General features: G+C 50.2%; 1 pseudogene; it reads right to left on the bottom strand.

Annotated features, from left to right (window-relative positions):
• The window catches only part of LOC146870541 (18S ribosomal RNA), a pseudogene marked incomplete at both ends in the record, with an annotated part of 692 nt that extends 657 nt beyond the window's left edge, over window positions 1-35 (bottom strand).
• Between the last annotated feature and the right edge of the window lie 17,621 nt (window positions 36-17,656).

The following is a 17,656-nucleotide window of genomic DNA, read 5'->3' as shown; positions in this document are numbered from 1 at the left end:
TCCTTTAAGTTTCAGCTTTGCAACCATATTCCCCCTGGAACACAAAGACTTTGGTTTCCCGGAAGCTGCTCGGCGGGTCCTGGGAATAACGCCGCCGGATCGCTAGCCGGCATCGTTTATGGTGGGAACTACGACGGTATCTGATAGTCTTCGAACCTCCGACTTTCGTTCTTGATTAATGAAAACATTCTTGGCAAATGCTTTCGCTTTGGTTCGTCTTGAATTTCACCTCTAGCGGCACAATACGAATGCCCCCGGCCATCCCTCTTTATAATGGCCCCAGTTCCGAAAACCAACAAAATAGAACTGGAGTCCTATTCCATTATTCCTAGCTGAAGTATTCAGGTGACCGGCCTGCTTTGAACACTCAAATTTTTCAAAGTAAACGCTTCGGACCCCCAGGACATTCAGTCAAGACCAGATGGCCGGGACCGAAATGACGCCAATCTGCCCGCCCGAGCCTTCGTGGGAGGGCTCCCACCTGTCCTTGCAGGGCTCGGGGGCTGCAGGGCATGGGGACTGCAGGGCTCGGGGGGGCTGCAGGGCTCGGGAGCTGCAGGGCTCGGGGGCTGCAGGGCTCCGGGGCTGCAGGGCTCTGGGGCTGCAGGGCTCCAGGACTTCAGGACTCCAGGGCTCCGGGGCTGCAGGGCTCCGGTGCTACAGGGCTGGGGGGGGCTCGGAGACCCCACTCTGGGCCTCAGGCATGGGAGGCCCGCAGAAGCTCCCAGGGCCCGGACACCCGGGGGACCCATGGATCCAGTCCAGGGCACTTTGCCTTGCCATGGGCTGGAGGAGGGAGCACCGGACGTGGGGGAGGTGTCGTCCGGGCTTAGCCCATCTGGTCCCCGCCTGATAACCACAATCCCCAAGAGGGGCGTCCCGGCATACCCTGCCCCTAGTGATCCGGAGGAAGGCTACCCCCCTTTCTGGTAAACCGTGCACACCGAGTGACGGAGGAGACCCTAGGCCTGGACGCACCAGACCTCCTGGAGCTCTGGCTGGGATCGGGAGGCGAATGAACACCCATTGGGACTTCCAGGGCAGCCCGGCCATCTGGTCGCCCCATTGGAAAGCATTGCGTGCGACCAGATGGCCGAGGGAAAGATGCGACCAGACGGCCGGTAAAGAAATGACGCCAATCTGCCCATCCCGAGCCTTCGCGGGAGGGCTCCCGTCTGCCATTGCAGGGCTCAGGGCTGCAGGGCACAGGGACTGCAGGGCTCGGGGGGCTGCAGGGCTCGGGAGCTGCAAGGCTCGGAGGCTGCAGGGCTCTGGAGCTGCAGGGCTCCAGGGCTGCAGGGCTCTGGGGCTGCAGGACTCCAAGGCTGCAGGGCTCGGGAGGCTAGGAGACCCCATGCTGGGCCTCAGGCATGGGAGGCCCGCAGAAGCTCCTAGGGCCCGGATGCCCGGGGGACCCATGAATCCTGTCCCGGGCGCTTTGCCTCGCCGCGGGCTGGAGGAGGGAGCACCGGACGCCGGGGAGTTGTTGTCCGGGCTTAGCCCATCTGGTTCCCACCTGAGAACCGCCATCCCCAAGAGGGGCGTCCTGGCATACCCTGCCCCTTGTAATCCGGAGGAAGGCTACCCCCCTTCCTGGGAAACCATGTGCACCGAGTGACGGAGGGGACCCTAGGCCCGGATGCACCCGAACTCCTGGAGCCCTGGCTGCGATTGGGGAGGCGAATGAGCCCCCATCGGGACTACCAGGGCAGCCCGGAAATGTGGTCGCCCCATTGGAAAGCATTGCGTGCGACCAGATGGCCGAGGGAAATGTGCGACCAGATGGCCGGGACCGAAAGGACTCCCATCTGCCCGCGCCGAGCCATAGTGGTAGGGCTCCCGCCTACCCTTGAGGGTCTCCAGGGCTCTGCACCAGGGACCCTTGTCCCGGGCAGACGGACACTTGGCAGGTCGCAGGACGTGGGCTCCCAGGTCCTGACCGAAACTCAGAAGGCCTGGGGCCAGTCCCTGCTTCTCAACACAGCCAAACCGGGGAGATCGGGGAGCCTGCCCTAGCACGAGGGACCCCAGTCCCGGGCACACGGTCCCTCAGGTTGTGCGCTCGTTTTCACAATTTGTTTCAAAATTGTGTGTAGATGCGCTGGGCAAAGTCCTGCCAGCCCTACTCAGGACGTGCGCTAGTTTTCCACAATTTTCTTCAAAATTCTGCGTAGTGGCACTACGCAAAGTCCGCCCAGCCCTACCCTAAACCCTAAATCACTACCCCCAGCACAACCCTCTTCACTACACAAGCACCACTGCACTGCCCTATACCCAAAAACACTACCCCCAGCACGACCCCCTACACTACTCAAACACCACTGCACTACCTTAAACCCTAAAACTCTGCCCCCAGCAAGACCCCCTACAGTACATAAACACCACTGCAATACCCTAAAGCCTAAAACACTACCCCAGAACGATCCCCTACACTATCCAAAACCACTACACTGCCCTAATCCCAAAAACACTAACCCCAGCACGAACCCCTATACTACACAAACACCACTGCACTACCCTAAACCATAAAACACGACCCCCTACACTACCCAAACACCACTGAACTACCCTAAACCCTAAAACACTACCCCCAGCACGACCCCCTGCACTACACAAATGGTATGTTATGTTATGTTATAATATTTCTAAAGCGCAAACTGTTACCCGAAGGTGTCCCGGCGCTATCTACAGAGAACCTCCCAAAGAGCTCACCAAAAGGCCGCAGATTAAACATTAAACATCCAGGTTTTTAAAGCTTTCCTGAAAGCCAGGAGATCCATACTATTTTGAAATGGGAGGGCGTTCCAAGCTTTGGCTGCCCCCACCCGAAAACTCCTGCCTCCCCAGCCTGCTTTTCTAAAGGTTGGAACTGCTACCAATTTAGCTCCTAAGGAGCGTAGTGGTCTATTCGGGACATACCACTGAAACTGCTGCTTCAGTTGCTCTGGGCCAGTGGAGAGCTTTAAAGACGGTGCAGAGTGATTTGAACTGCACCCATTTCTTAATAGGCAGCCAGTGGAGTCTTCTAATGTCGCCAGCAATAGAGGCGAACTTAGGTGTCCCTGTGAGCAGTCTGGCGGCCGAGTTCTGTAGAAGTTGTAGTCTATGCAGCAGACGCTCCTGGTTATTAAGGCAAAGGCTGTTACAGTAATCCAGCCTTGTCATAGTTAATGCGGTCACTACTGTACGTTGATTTTCCTTTGGTAAAGAATGCAGAATTTTCTTACGTGTTATCAGGACAACTGAGTTTCCTGTAGGGGATTGGAAGTAAGCCCAGCGAAGCTGGCCACCAACTTGGGGTCCAGAACTTGGGGGCACTGCCAAACAAAATAACCTCTGTCTTACTTGAGGTAAGTTTTAAGCAGTTTTGGGACATCCATATACCCACTGCATCCATGCAATCATGAAATCGTAGTTCTGTCCCCCTCTCTTGCCCTGGTAGCAGAGATACCACGATCTGAGTGTCATCTGCATAGGATGTCAGAGCAAATCCAAATGACCTGATCAGAGGTGCAAGCGAGGAGACGTATACATTAAACAATGTCGGACTAAGAGAGTCCACACCACTGCACTACCCTAAACCCTAAAACACTACCCCAGAATGACCCACTACACTACCCAAACATAAACTGCACTACCCTAAACCCTAAAACACTATCCCCAGCATGACCCCCTCACTACACAAACACCACTGCATTGCCTTACACCCTAAAACACTACCCCCAGCATGACCCCCTACACTACACAAACATCACTGCACTACCCTAAACCCTAAAACACTACACCCAGCACAACCCCCTACACTAAACAAACAATACTGCACTACCCTAAACCCTCAAACACTACCCCCAGCACGACCCCCTACACTTCCCAATCACTACTGCACTACGCTAAACCCAAACACACTACCCCCAGAACGACCCCCTACACGACACAAACACCACGGCACTACCCTAAACCCTAAAACACAACCCCCTGCACTACAAAAACACCACTGCACTACCCTCAACCCTAAAACACAACCCCCAGCACTACGCCTTACACTACCCAATCACCAATGCTCTACCCTAAACCCTAAAACACTATACCCAGCACTACCCCCTACACTACACAAACACCACTGCACTACCCTAAACCCTAAAACACTACCCCCAGCAGTACCCCCTATACTACCCAAACACCACTGCACTACCCTAAACCCTAAAACACTACCCCCAGCATGACCCCCTACATTACACAAACACCACTGCACTACCCTAAACCCTAAAACACTACCTCCAGAACAACCCCCTACATTACCCAAACACATCTGCACTACCCTAAACCCTAAAACACTATCCCCAGCACAACTCCCTACACTACCGAAACACCAATGCACTACCCTAAACCCTAAATCTACCCCCAGTTTAACCCCCTATACTACACAAACACCACTACACTACCCTAAACCCAAAAACACTACCACCAGCACGACCCCCTACACTACTTAAACACCACTGCACTAACCTAAACCCTAAAACACTGCCCCAGCACGACTTCCTACACTACCCGAACATCACTGCACTACCCTAAACCCTAAAACACTACCCCAGCACAACCCCCTACACTACACAAGCACCACTGCACTACCCTAAACCCTAAAACACTACTCCCAGCACAACACCCTACACTACCCAAACATAACTGCACTACCCTAAACACTAAAAACCTTTCCACCAGCACGACTCCCTACACTACCCAAACACCACTGCACTACCCTAATCCCTAAATCTACCCCCAGCTTAACCCCCTATACTACACAAACACAACTGCACTACTCTAACCCGAAAACACTACCCCCAGCATGACCTCCTACACTACTTAAACACCACTGCACTTCCCTTAACCCTAAGACACTTCCCCCAGCATGACCCATTACACTACACAAACACCACTGCACTACCCTAAACCCTAAAACACTGCCCCGCATGACACTCTACACTACCCGAACACCACTCCACTACCCTAAGCCATAAATCTACCCCAGCCCAAACCCCTACACTACCCAAAAACCACTGCAATACCCTAAACCCTGAAACACTACCCGCATCATGACCCCCTACACTGCACAAACACCACTGCACTACCCTACACCCTAAAACACTACACCCAGCACGACCCCCTATACTACACAAACACCACTGCACTACCCTAACCCGAAAACACTACCCCCAGCATGACCTCCTACACTACTTAAACACCACTGCACTTCCCTTAACCCTAAGACACTTCCCCCAGCATGACCCATTACACTACACAAACACCACTGCACTACCCTAAACCCTAAAACACTGCCCCCGCATGACACTCTACACTACCCGAACACCACTCCACTACCCTAAGCCATAAATCTACCCCAGCACAAACCCCTACACTACCCAAAAACCACTGCAATCATGACCCCCTACACTGCACAAACACCACTGCACTGCCCTACACCCTAAAACACTACCCCCAGCACAACACCCTACACTACCAAAACAACACTGCACTGCATTTCCCTAAACCCGAAAACACTACCCCAGCATGACCCCTACACTACCCAAACACCACTGCACTACCCTAAACCCTGAAACACTACCAGCATCATGACCCCCTACACTACACAAACACCACTGCACTACCCTAAAACCTAAAACACTATCCCCAGTATGACCACCTACACTACCCAAACACCACTGCACTACCCTAAACCCTAAAACACTACCCCAGCACGAACCCCTACACTACACAAAAACCACTGCACTACCCTAAACGCTAAAACACTACCCCCTACACTACATAAAAACCACTGCACTACCCTACACCCTAAAAAACTACCCCTATACTACATAAACACCACTGCACTACCCTAAACCCTAAAACACAACACCCAGCACGACCCCCTACACTACAAAAACACCACTGCCCTACCCTAAACCCTTAAACACTTCCCCAGCACGACACCCTAACACTAGCAAAACATCACTGCACTACACTTAACTCTAAAACTCTATACCCTGCAGTACCCCCTACACTACCCAAACACCACTGCACTACCCTAAACCCTAAAACACTACTCCCAGCACGACACCCTTCACTACCCAAAAATAACTGCACTGCCCTAAAACCTAAAACACTAACCCCAGCATGACCCCTTCACTACACAAACACCACTGCACTGCCTTACACCCTAAAACAATACCCCCAGCAGGACCCCCTACACTACACAAACGCCACTGTTCTACCCTAAACCCTAAATTTACCCCCGCTCAAACCCCTACACTACCCAAACACCACTGTTCTACCCTAAATCCTTAAACACCACCCCAACATGACCCCCTATACTACACAGACACCACTGCACTGTCGTAAACCCTAAAACTCTGCCCCCAGCATGACCCACTGCACTACCCAAACACCACTGCAATGCACTGCCCTAAACCCGAAAACACTACCCCAGCACTATCTCCTACACTACTCAAACACCACTGCACTTCCCTACACCCTAAAACACTATCCCAATCAAGACCCCCTACAGTACACAAACACCACTGCACTACCCTAAACCCTAAAACACTACCCCCAGCAAAACCACCTACACTACCGAAACACCACTGCACGACCCTACGCCCTAAAACACTACCCCAGCATGAATCTCTACACTACACAAACACCACTGCACTACCCTAAACCCTAAAACACTACCCCCAGCTTGACCTCCTATACTACACAAACACCACTGCACTACTCTAAACGCTAAAACATGACCCCCTACACTACAAAAACACCACTGCACTATCCTAAACCCTAAAACACTACCCCCAGCACGACCCCCAAAATACACAAACACCATAGCACTACCCTAAACCCTAAAACACTACCCCCTTCACTACACAAACACAACTGCACTACCCTAAACCCTAAAACACTACCCCTAGGACAACCCCCTACACTACACAAACACTACTGCACTACCCTAAACTATTAAACACTACCCACAGCACGACTCCCTACACTACCAGAACATCACTGCACTACCCTAAACCCTAAAACACTATCCCCAGCACTACCCCCTACACTACCCAAACAACACTGCAATACCCTAAACCCTAAAACACTACCCCCAGCACGACCCCCTACACTACACAAGCACCACTGCACTACCCTAAACCCTAAAACACTACTCCCAGCACGACACCCTACACTACCCACACATAACTGCACTACCCTTAACCCTAAACAACTACAACCAGCACCACTCCCTACACTACCCAAACACCAATGCACTACTCTAAACCCTAAATCTAGCCCCAGCTTAACCCCCTATACTACACAAACACCACTGCACTACCCTAAACCCTAAAACACTATCCCCAGCACGACCCTCTTCACTACACAAAAAACCACTGCACTACCCTATGCCCAAAAACACTACCTCCAGCATGACCCCCTGCACTACTTAAACACCCCTGCACTACCCTAAACCCTAAAACACTGCCCCCAGCAAGACCCCCTACAGTGCACAAACACCACTGCACTATCCTAAACCCTAAAACACTACCCCAGCACGATCCCCTACACTATCCAAACACCACTGCACTACCCTACACCCTAAAACACTAACCCCAGCACAAACTCCTACACTACAAAAACACCACTGCACTACCCTAAACCCTAAAACACTACCCACAGCACGACCCTTATACTACACAAACACAACTGTACTACCCTAAATTATAAAACACTACCCTCAGCACGACACTCTTCAGTACCCAAACACAACTGCACTACCCTAAACCCCAAAACACTTCCCCCAGCACGACCCCCTCCACTACCCAAACACCACTGCACTACCCTTAACCATAAATCACTAACCACAACACGACCCCCTACACTACACAAACACCACTGCACTACCCTGAACTCTAAAACACTACCCCCTACCCTACACAAACACCACTGCACTACCCTAAACCCTAAAACACTACCACAGCACAACCCCATACACTTCACAAACACAAATGCACTACCCTAAACCCTTAAAAACTATGACCCCTTACACTACCGAAACATCACTGCACTACCCTAAACCCTAAAACACTACCCCCAACACTACCCTCTACATTACCCAAACAAAACTGCACTACCCTAAAACCTAAAACACTACTACTAGCATGACTCCCTACACTACCCAAACACCACTGCACTACCTTAAACCCTAAAACACTACCCCCAGCAAGACCACCTACACTACCGAAACACCACTACACTACCCTACGCCCTAAAACACTACCCCAGCATGAATCATCATCATCATCAAAAATTCTTTATTCGACTGGTACATCATGAAAGAACACCATGACAAAGTTAAAAAGGGAACTATAAAAAGGAAAGGACAAAAATCAAATACAAAAAACAAGCACAAAAGCATTAAAATCCAAAAGAACATTACATAACTTGGTCCAGCCCGTTAAAACTCTTCTAAAAAGAGATTAAATCAACATGGCAGTCTTTCCTTACATCCTAAAACAGTAATACAAAGGAAAAGAAACAAAAAACAACTGGGTTAGTTATACAACTAAATGTCAAGAATAGTGGATGCTGGAGGGAATGCCTTCTTTACAATTGCTCTGCGAATAGCCCAGGACCAACTCAGAAATTTAGCCATTGCAATGACTATGTCCTCTCGTGTGTTTGTACTTAAGATACGAAATGCAATCTTATATGATCTGGTTCCAAGATTTAAACAGATCGGCTTAAGCCAGGTGAACCTGGGACAGACGTAGGCGGGACACACAAATAAGACATGAATAATTGTCTCAGCCTGTGTGGGGCAAATGGGGCAGAACCTATCGTGACCATTCTTCCATTTACTTCGAAAAGAATTAAGTGGGAGAGACCCCACTCTGAATTGATGGAATAATTTACGATCTTCAGGTCTGGAAATAAAATTCCAGTAAGGTTCAAAGCTACTAATAAACTTATGGTCCATAAAAAGACCAGAAAGGGAGCTACTATTTATCCCACATCTAATTGTCCCAAGCCTGGAATCCCAATATAGGGCTTTAAAGTCCTGTTTATTGGGGAATTGATTGCCCCTGGGGTCTAACCAAAGGTGGCCCAATCCCATGTCATATAAGCCACCTTTGATATATTGGAGCCAGGCGATTCTACTAGACTTATCTTGGTCTTTGTTGTACCAGATCGCATTTGCATACGAAAGTAACTCAGGGGTTGTCCACAATCTTCTCCAGTAGGAAAGGGGTCTAAAACCAGCTTCATCATCAAACGCCCTACATCCCAAATCTAACAGGAGAGGTTTAATAGGTGTGGACTGAGGGAGACCAGTAAGTGAGCGCAAGAACTTATTTTGAGCTAGTACTAGATGCGAAAGATTGTCATAACCCCATATCTCCGCCCCATAAATAATTGAGGCTCTTATTTTCCCATTATACAGTGCAATGGCAGGTCCCACTGGTTTAGTATGTGAGACTTTGTGTTCTTTTAGTAATGCCCCAGCTAATTGGTTATGTTTGAGGACGAGTAGATCAATTTGTGGCTTCCAGGTCAGCCTACGGCCCATGGTGATCCCCAGATGTTAGACCTGGCACCATTGGCGTGAGTCTCCCTTCCTTTTTTCGCTGTGTCTCCTCTGTTTTTGCTGGTTATAGATGCTCTGGGCGCTGTGCCACTGCCATTCAGTGCCACAGCGCGAATGCTCCCTTTGTAAAGATGACACATAAATTGGTACATCCATGATTGGCTTATTTGGTTTACCTGTTAGTCCCTAGTAGCGTGGCCTGTGTGTGCCCAGGGCTGGTAAACCGAATGCTGCTGGTGGGCCTGCAGCACTGGTTTGTGCCACCCACAGAAGCAGCTTGTAAAGTGCGTCTCAGACCTGCCACTGCAGTGTCTGCATGCAGTCCAGAACTGCCATCTTGGCTGTGAAGTGCACCCACTTCCCAGCCCCTAAACCTTCCCTTGGCATCCTGTAAGCCCCCCTTATGATAGGGCGCATTGTATGTGTAAAGTAGGCCTTCCCCTGTTGTATGTAGCATGTCCTAGTAGTGAATTACACCCAATTTCGTTTTTCACTACTGTAAGGCTACCTGTTCTCCATAGGCCAGAATGGGAGGTCTGGGCTATTACATTCTATAGTCCTAACTGACCCACAGAACATGGTAGAAAAACGAATTTAGTATGCCTGAGCTCAGAATATTAAAATACATCTTTTAGTGAAGGTTATTTTTATATTCTGTGTTTGAAACTACCGCTTTTAGAGTATAGGTACTTTCTTGCCTAAGCCTTCCAGTTTGCTCTGCTATTATGTGTATTGGCTGTCTGGTTTTGGAGGGACAGGGCAGGCTGAGTCAGACCTGGGTTGAATAGAGCGACCTGCCTTGGTGTGAGGGGAGGGGTAGCTCCTGCACTTGAATAGGGCTGTGCCTGGCAAGGTGAATGCTGGCTCCACCTCCCACTGTGCGTCTGAGGCAGACCCCCTCTTTCTGAAAGGAAGGATGCAGCCTGATCAACAAAGTGCTCCAGGGCTGGGCAGAACTGGTTCTGGCTGGGTTCAGAGACTTGGGATCCCTAAGAACAAAGACTTTGGGGGTATAAATATTTGTGCACAAACCCCTACAATTTGTATTGCTCCTGGACAACAAGAAGAAGAACCTCTGTCCGTGTGACTACAGGAATCTGCAGGAGAAGGACTGTCCTTGTGCTTGTGTGCTGTTTCTGGGACTGGCCTGCAGTTGTTACTACTGGACTCAAGAGAAGAGGAAAGAAACTTGGATTGAACTTTTATTTTAGTTACAGCAACTACCCAAGGGCTAGAAGAGAGCTAGCCTCCTGCTGGAGTCTCAGGCACATCAGACTCCACCATCAGCCTCCTGTTTCCTCCCAGTGAGGATTTCTATCGGCAGGTGAGGCTCCTGTGAGTTCCAGGGCCTCTAGTTTACTGTTGAGAAGAGAGCGCTGAAAATCGTCGCTAACCCCCGTTAGTGAGCCGCTGCAGCTGGTGAGCATGAGGAAAATCGCCGCTCCGCTGTCGCCGAGTGCTCGCTAATCCCGAAGATCGTCGCAGCACCTGTCTGCGGGCCTGAAAACGCCCGCTATCCGAGGATTGTCGCATTGTGTGTTAGCGGGCCCCAAAGCGCTCGCTAACCCCAAATCATCGCATCAAGCTCATCGCAGCGCGGACGCCGAGCGTTCGCCATTTTCCCCGCATCGTATCCAGATCGTTGCTCCCTCGCGGTGCGCCATTTTCTTCGACGCAGCAGAATCGCACACGCAACAGGCTCGGTGCATCATCCTCCCTTCGCGGCAAGGATTTTATCGCATCACCGGCTTAGCGTGAGGAAGTTTGTCGCTTTGTCCTGCCCGCAACACAGCGCATCATCCTCCCTTGCGGTAAGGATTCAACGCATCGCTGGTTAGCGTGAGGAAATTTTTCGCTACAACTCCTTAGCGACATTTTTGTTGCTTTGCTCCAGGAACCAGATACTTTGTGAGTAAAAGGGTCGCAGAGACCCCTGCCTTGAAATAGACATCATTTTGTGCATCCTGAACTATTTTTCCTTGCAGCATTTCTAAAGTAATTATATTTTTATAGTATTGTGGATTTTTTACTGTTATTGGTTATTGTGATTAAGTCTATATAAAAATACCTATTTTTCATAACTACTTGAGTGGTGTCCATTTGTAGTGTTCCTCATTATATTACTGTGTATGGTCATAAATGCTTCACACACTGCCTCTGAGATAAGCCTAGCTGCTCGTGCTACGTTACCACAGGGTTGAGCAGGGGTTGTCAAAGGGTGTAGGCTGCTTACTCTGACTTAGGAAGAAGGGTCCCTACTTGGACAGTGGCCAGCCATTGCCAACTAGAGACCTCAATTTCTAACATTGGTGGTCAGCGGTGAGGATCTGGACTTGCATTTATGATTGCATACAGTAATTATAGTGTACACTACTAGTGAGTGCAGACCATAACATAACCACGTACGTTTTGAGATTTTTTGATTCTATTTTTGATCGTTATTGCCAGTTGTTGCTACAATGGGCAAGCCCAGATCCAATGCCTCTGAGGATCTCTCCTGGGAAGAAGAGAAATTAGAAACCTACAATGCCAAGCAGCTCAAATATTTTTGCAAACGCTTCACAGTCCCTATCACAGGTCTCACTAGAAGGGAAGAGTATTACAAGGCGCTGAAGGCCTGGTTAGAAGCCAGGGATGCTCCTAGGAATATGGAAGGGCCTGTGGAGGGGGGAGAGAATGCAGGAGAGCAGCAGGACGAAATTGTAGATTTGGTAGGGGATAAAGCAGTTTCCAGCCCGGGCGCTAGTGTGTCCTCAAGGGGCCTGACTCCAGAAGAGATGGAGGACAGGGAGAGAGATAGGTGGCATAATATGGAGATGGCTAAGCTTAAATTGGATGGTCAGAGAGACCTAGAGAATAAGAAGTTGGAAGTTGAGATAATGAAGATGAAATTTGAACATGAGAGAATTTTGAGGGAGTTGGAGATTAAGGCCAAGAGTATTGAGATCTCCCCCTCTGGTGGCAGCATACCAGTAGTGCATACTGAGAGTAGAGTGTATATACCTAAAGAGGTTATTAAGGATTTTCATAAAAGTGAGGATATTGGGCAATGGTTTGCCGCTTATGAATTAGCCATGGTGTCCCACCGGGTCCCTGAGAAGGATTGGGGAGCGGGGTTGTGGGGACTCTTTGTGAGTGAGGGGAGGGATACCTTGTTGGACCTACCCCCAGAAAGTAGGATGATTTATGCCCACATGAAGGAAGCTTTGATTACCCGCTATGGTTTGACCCCTGAAATGTACAGGCAGAGATTTAGAACCTGCAAGAAGATAGAGGGTACCACGTGGGTTGAATATGTGTCTTTTTTTGGCAGAGCAATGGAGCGCTGGGTAAAAGGCAGCAAAGTAGAAACTTTTGAGCAACTGTATGACTTGATTGCATGGGAGCATTTTTCTAGTAACTGTTTTCCTGAGCTACGCCAGCATCTGATAGATTGCAAGCTGACTAACCCTAGGAAGCTTGCTGAGGAGGCGGACCGCTGGGTGAGCACCCGGGTTCGCAAGGGTCCAGTGGGAGACTTCGCCAAAGGTGGGCAGGGTCCCCAGCAGAGAGGTGGGGGGGACAGGGGTAAACCAAGGGAGTTCCACCGAGAGCCCCAAGATAATCCCCAAGGGAACCAGGCAGTGGTTTCCCAGCCTCCCCAAGATAAGAAGCCAATGCCCCCAACAGGTAGGCCTGTTCCAAGGGGGCCCCCTACTTGTTTTAAGTGTGGCCAGGTGGTCCACAGGTACTTTGATCCCCAATGTCCCCAAAGGGAGACTCCTGCACCACCCCGTGCACCACCCCGCCAGCTTGCTAGTGTAGCCCTGGGGGAAGAGGAGATGGGTGCCCACGGTTGGTGGGATCCCGTAGAATTGACCCTTGTCTCACTAGGAGACTTTGAAATGGTTCCTAAGCCTGCACTGCCTGAGAACACTAAAAAATACAGGCAGTGGGTAACCATCAATGGCCATAGAGTGGAGGCTCTGAGGGACACCGGAGCCAGTGTAACTGCTGTCAGCTCCCGGTTGGTGTCCAAAGAGCAGGTTGTGCCCCATGCATGCTACCCAGTAGTGTCTGCAGACAACACAGAGAGCCAATGTGAGGTGGCTCAGGTTCCCTTTGAGTGGGGGGGGGTCTCAGGAACTCTTCAGGTGGCTGTGAGGCCCGCCATGCCTGTGGACTGTCTGTTGGGCAATGATTTAGAGAACTCACCGTGGGCTACAGTGGAGAGGAGAGCTCACTTGCAAATGTTGGGACTGCCTGAGTGGGCATGTTCTACCACTCAGGCCATGGCAGCCAAAGAGAGTGTTGAAAAAGACCTGGAGCCTGAGAATATGGCCCAGGTCCCTGCCTTAGAGGGAGGGAGCAGGGGGCGCGGGAAGCCGGCCCCCTTGGTTCCCACGGCCCAGGAGGGAGCAGACCCTGAGGGGGATGCCCTCGAGCCTACCGGGGAGCAGAGTACTGACCTGGGGGACCTGCCTGAGCTGACCCAGTGGCAGCAGGAAGGGGGGCCCACCAGGGAGGAGTTTTGTGAACAGCAGAGAACTTGCCCCTCTCTTGAGGGTATGCGGCAACAGGCTGCAGCCCAGGCAGCAGGTGATATGTCCGGTTCACATCTGATTTATTGGGAGAACAGTCTCCTGTATAGCGAGCCTAAGGTTGCTGAGCCGGGGTCAGCCCGTGTGCTGGTGGTACCCGAGTGCTTCAGAACCTTCCTACTGGGGTTGGCTCATGACATTCCATTGGCAGGACATCTGGGGCAGACCAAGACCTTTGAAAGGCTGGTCACCCACTTTTATTGGCCCCAGATGCGCAAGAGTTCAGATACGTATTGTAGGACCTGTGAGACTTGCCAGGCAAGTGGGAAGAGTGGGGGGAAGATCAAAGCCCCACTCCAACCCTTCCCAGTTGTTAGCACCCCATTCGAGTGAGTGGGCATTGACATTGTGGGGCCTCTGGACCCCAAGACAGCCATGGGCAACAGGTACATCCTCTCTACCTAGTCTCTCCTTGCACTACATCACAGGTAGCTCATGTTGCGCCCCCTGAGTCATCTTTAGACTTAGTACCAGCTCACGCTATTGCTTCTTCTCCTGAGACTCGCACTACTGTAGGTCCAAAAGTTGTTCCTAGCAAAAGGAAAAGAGCAGGTAGTGGCCATAAGGGGGACCGCCTAAAAGTCTCTAAAAAACATAAATCCAAGTCTTGCATTAATACCATCACCAAATCTGGTTGTACAGTTCCACTCTCCCCTTCTCTCCAGAGAAACAACCCATCACCTCGGCTTCCTATTAACCCAGTCCCCGTATCAACATCAGCAGAACACCCATTTTCCAACCTAGATGTCCATGACCCCGAGTCTCTATCTTCTATAATTACTCAAATTGAGCATCTTTTTAAATCCATTATACTTCCTCTGACTGAAAGGGTGAAGACCTTGTCTGAGAGACTTGAGAGGTTCGAACAGGCCTCTTTAGATAATTTCTTCTCCCTCAAATCTATGATCAAACTGCATGCAAAAATTGCCTATGAAAATCCCATAACTGCTCAACCTATTCTGATCACATCAAGTGAGTCTACCTCCCCGCCCACCTTGCAAATTCCTAATACCATTTCAAGTACGAGGCTCCACTTCACTGCCTTAAACCCTAAAACACGACCCCCTGAACAACCCCCTACACTACACAAACACAACTGTACTACCCTAAACCCTAAATCTACCCCCAGCACGACCCCCTTCAATACCCAAACTCAACTGCACTACCCTAAACTGAAAAATACCACCTCCAGCATGACCCCCTACACTACTAAACACCACTGCACTACACTAAACCCTAAAACACGACCCTCTACACTACACAAATAACTCTGCACTACCCTTAACCCTAAAACACTATCCCCAGCACAACCCACTACACTACACAAACACCACTGCACTACCCTACTCTTCAAAACACTACCCCCAGCACGACCCCTTCACTACCCAAACACTACTGCACTACCCTAAACCCTAAAACCCTACCTCAGCACCACACCCTACACTACCCAAATATAACTGCACTACCCTAAACCCTTAAACACTACCCCCAGCACGACCCCTTCAATATACAGACTCCACTTCACTGCCTTAAACCCTAAAACACGACCCCCTGAACAACCCCCTACACTACACAAACACAACTGTACTACCCTAAACCCTAAATCTACCCCCAGCACGACCCCCTTCAATACCCAAACTCAACTGCACTACCCTAAACTGAAAAATACCACCTCCAGCATGACCCCCTACACTACTAAACACCACTGCACTACACTAAACCCTAAAACACGACCCTCTACACTACACAAATAACTCTGCACTACCCTTAACCCTAAAACACTACCCCAGTATGACCCCCTACACTACACAAACACCACTGCACTACCCTAAACCCTTAAACACTACCCCAGCACTACACCCTGCACTACAGAATCACCACTGCACTACCCTAAACCCTAATACACTGTACCCAGCACAACCCCCTATACTACACAATCACCACAGCACTACCCTAAACCCTCAAACACTACCCCCAGCATGACTCCATACACTACCCAAACACCACTGCACTACCCTAAACCCTAAAACACTACCCCCAGCACGACCCCCTACAGTACAGAAACACGACTGCACTACCCTAAACCCTAAAACACTACACCCTGCACTACGCAAACACCACTGCACTACCCTCAATGCTAAAACACTACCCCCAGCACAAAGCCCTACACTACCCAAACACCACTGCACTACCCTCAACCCTAAGACACAATCCCCAGCACTACCCCCTACACTACACAAACACCACTGCACTACCCTAAACCCTAAAACACTACCCCTAGAAGTACCCCCTACACTACCCAAACACCACTGTACTACCCTAAACCATAAAACACTACCCCCAGCACGACCACCTACACTACACAAACACCACTGCACTACGCTAAACCCTAAAACACGACCCCCCTACACTACACAAACACCACTGCACTACCCTAAACATTAAAACACTACCCCCAGCACGACCCCCTACACTACACAAACACCACTACACTACCTTAAACCCTAAAACACTACCCCCTATACTACACAAACATCACTGCACTACCCTAAACCCTAAAACACTACCCCCAGCACGACCCACTACACTACACAAGCAGCACTGCACTAACCTAAACCCTGAAACACTACCCTCAGCATGACCCACTACACTACACAAGCACCACTGCACTAACCTAAACCCTGAAACACTACCCCCAGCACGACCCCTTCACTACCCAAACACAACTGCACTACCCTAAACCCAACAACACTACGACCAGCACAACCCCCTACACTACCCAAACACCACTGCAATACCCTAAACCCTAAAACACAATGCCCTACACTACACAAACACCACTGCATTACCCTAAACCCTAAAACACTACCCCCAGCACGACCCCCTATACTTCACAAACACCACTGCACTACCCTAAACCCTAAAACACTATCCCCTGCACAACCCCCTTCACTACCCAAACATAACTGCACTACCCTAAACCCTAAAACACTACCCCCTACACTACACAAACACGTCAGCACTAACCTAAACCCTAAAACAATACCCTCAGCACGACCCCCTACACTACACAAACATAACTGCACTACGCTAAACTCTAATACACTACCCCCAGCACTACCCCCTACACTACCCAAACACCACTGCACTACCCTAAACCCTAAAACACTTCCCCCAGCATGACTCACTACACTACACAAGCACAACTGCACTACCCTAAACCCCAAAACATTACCCCCAGCACAACACCCTACACTACCCAAACACCACTGCATTACCCTAAACGCTATAACACTACTTCAGCACGACCCCCTACACTGCACAAGCACCACTGCACTACCCTAAACCCTAAAACACTACCCCCAGCACGACTCCCTACACTACCCAAACATAACTGCACTACCCTAAATCCTAAAAAACAACCCCCAGCACGACCCCCTTCACTACACAAACA

This window comes from Triturus cristatus, chromosome 1_1 (assembly GCF_964204655.1).
Source record: "Triturus cristatus chromosome 1_1, aTriCri1.1, whole genome shotgun sequence".
Classification (NCBI taxonomy): domain Eukaryota; kingdom Metazoa; phylum Chordata; class Amphibia; order Caudata; family Salamandridae; genus Triturus; species Triturus cristatus.
The sequence above is the reverse complement of the archived record's forward strand: the minus strand, read 5'-3'. Positions and strand labels throughout refer to the sequence as shown.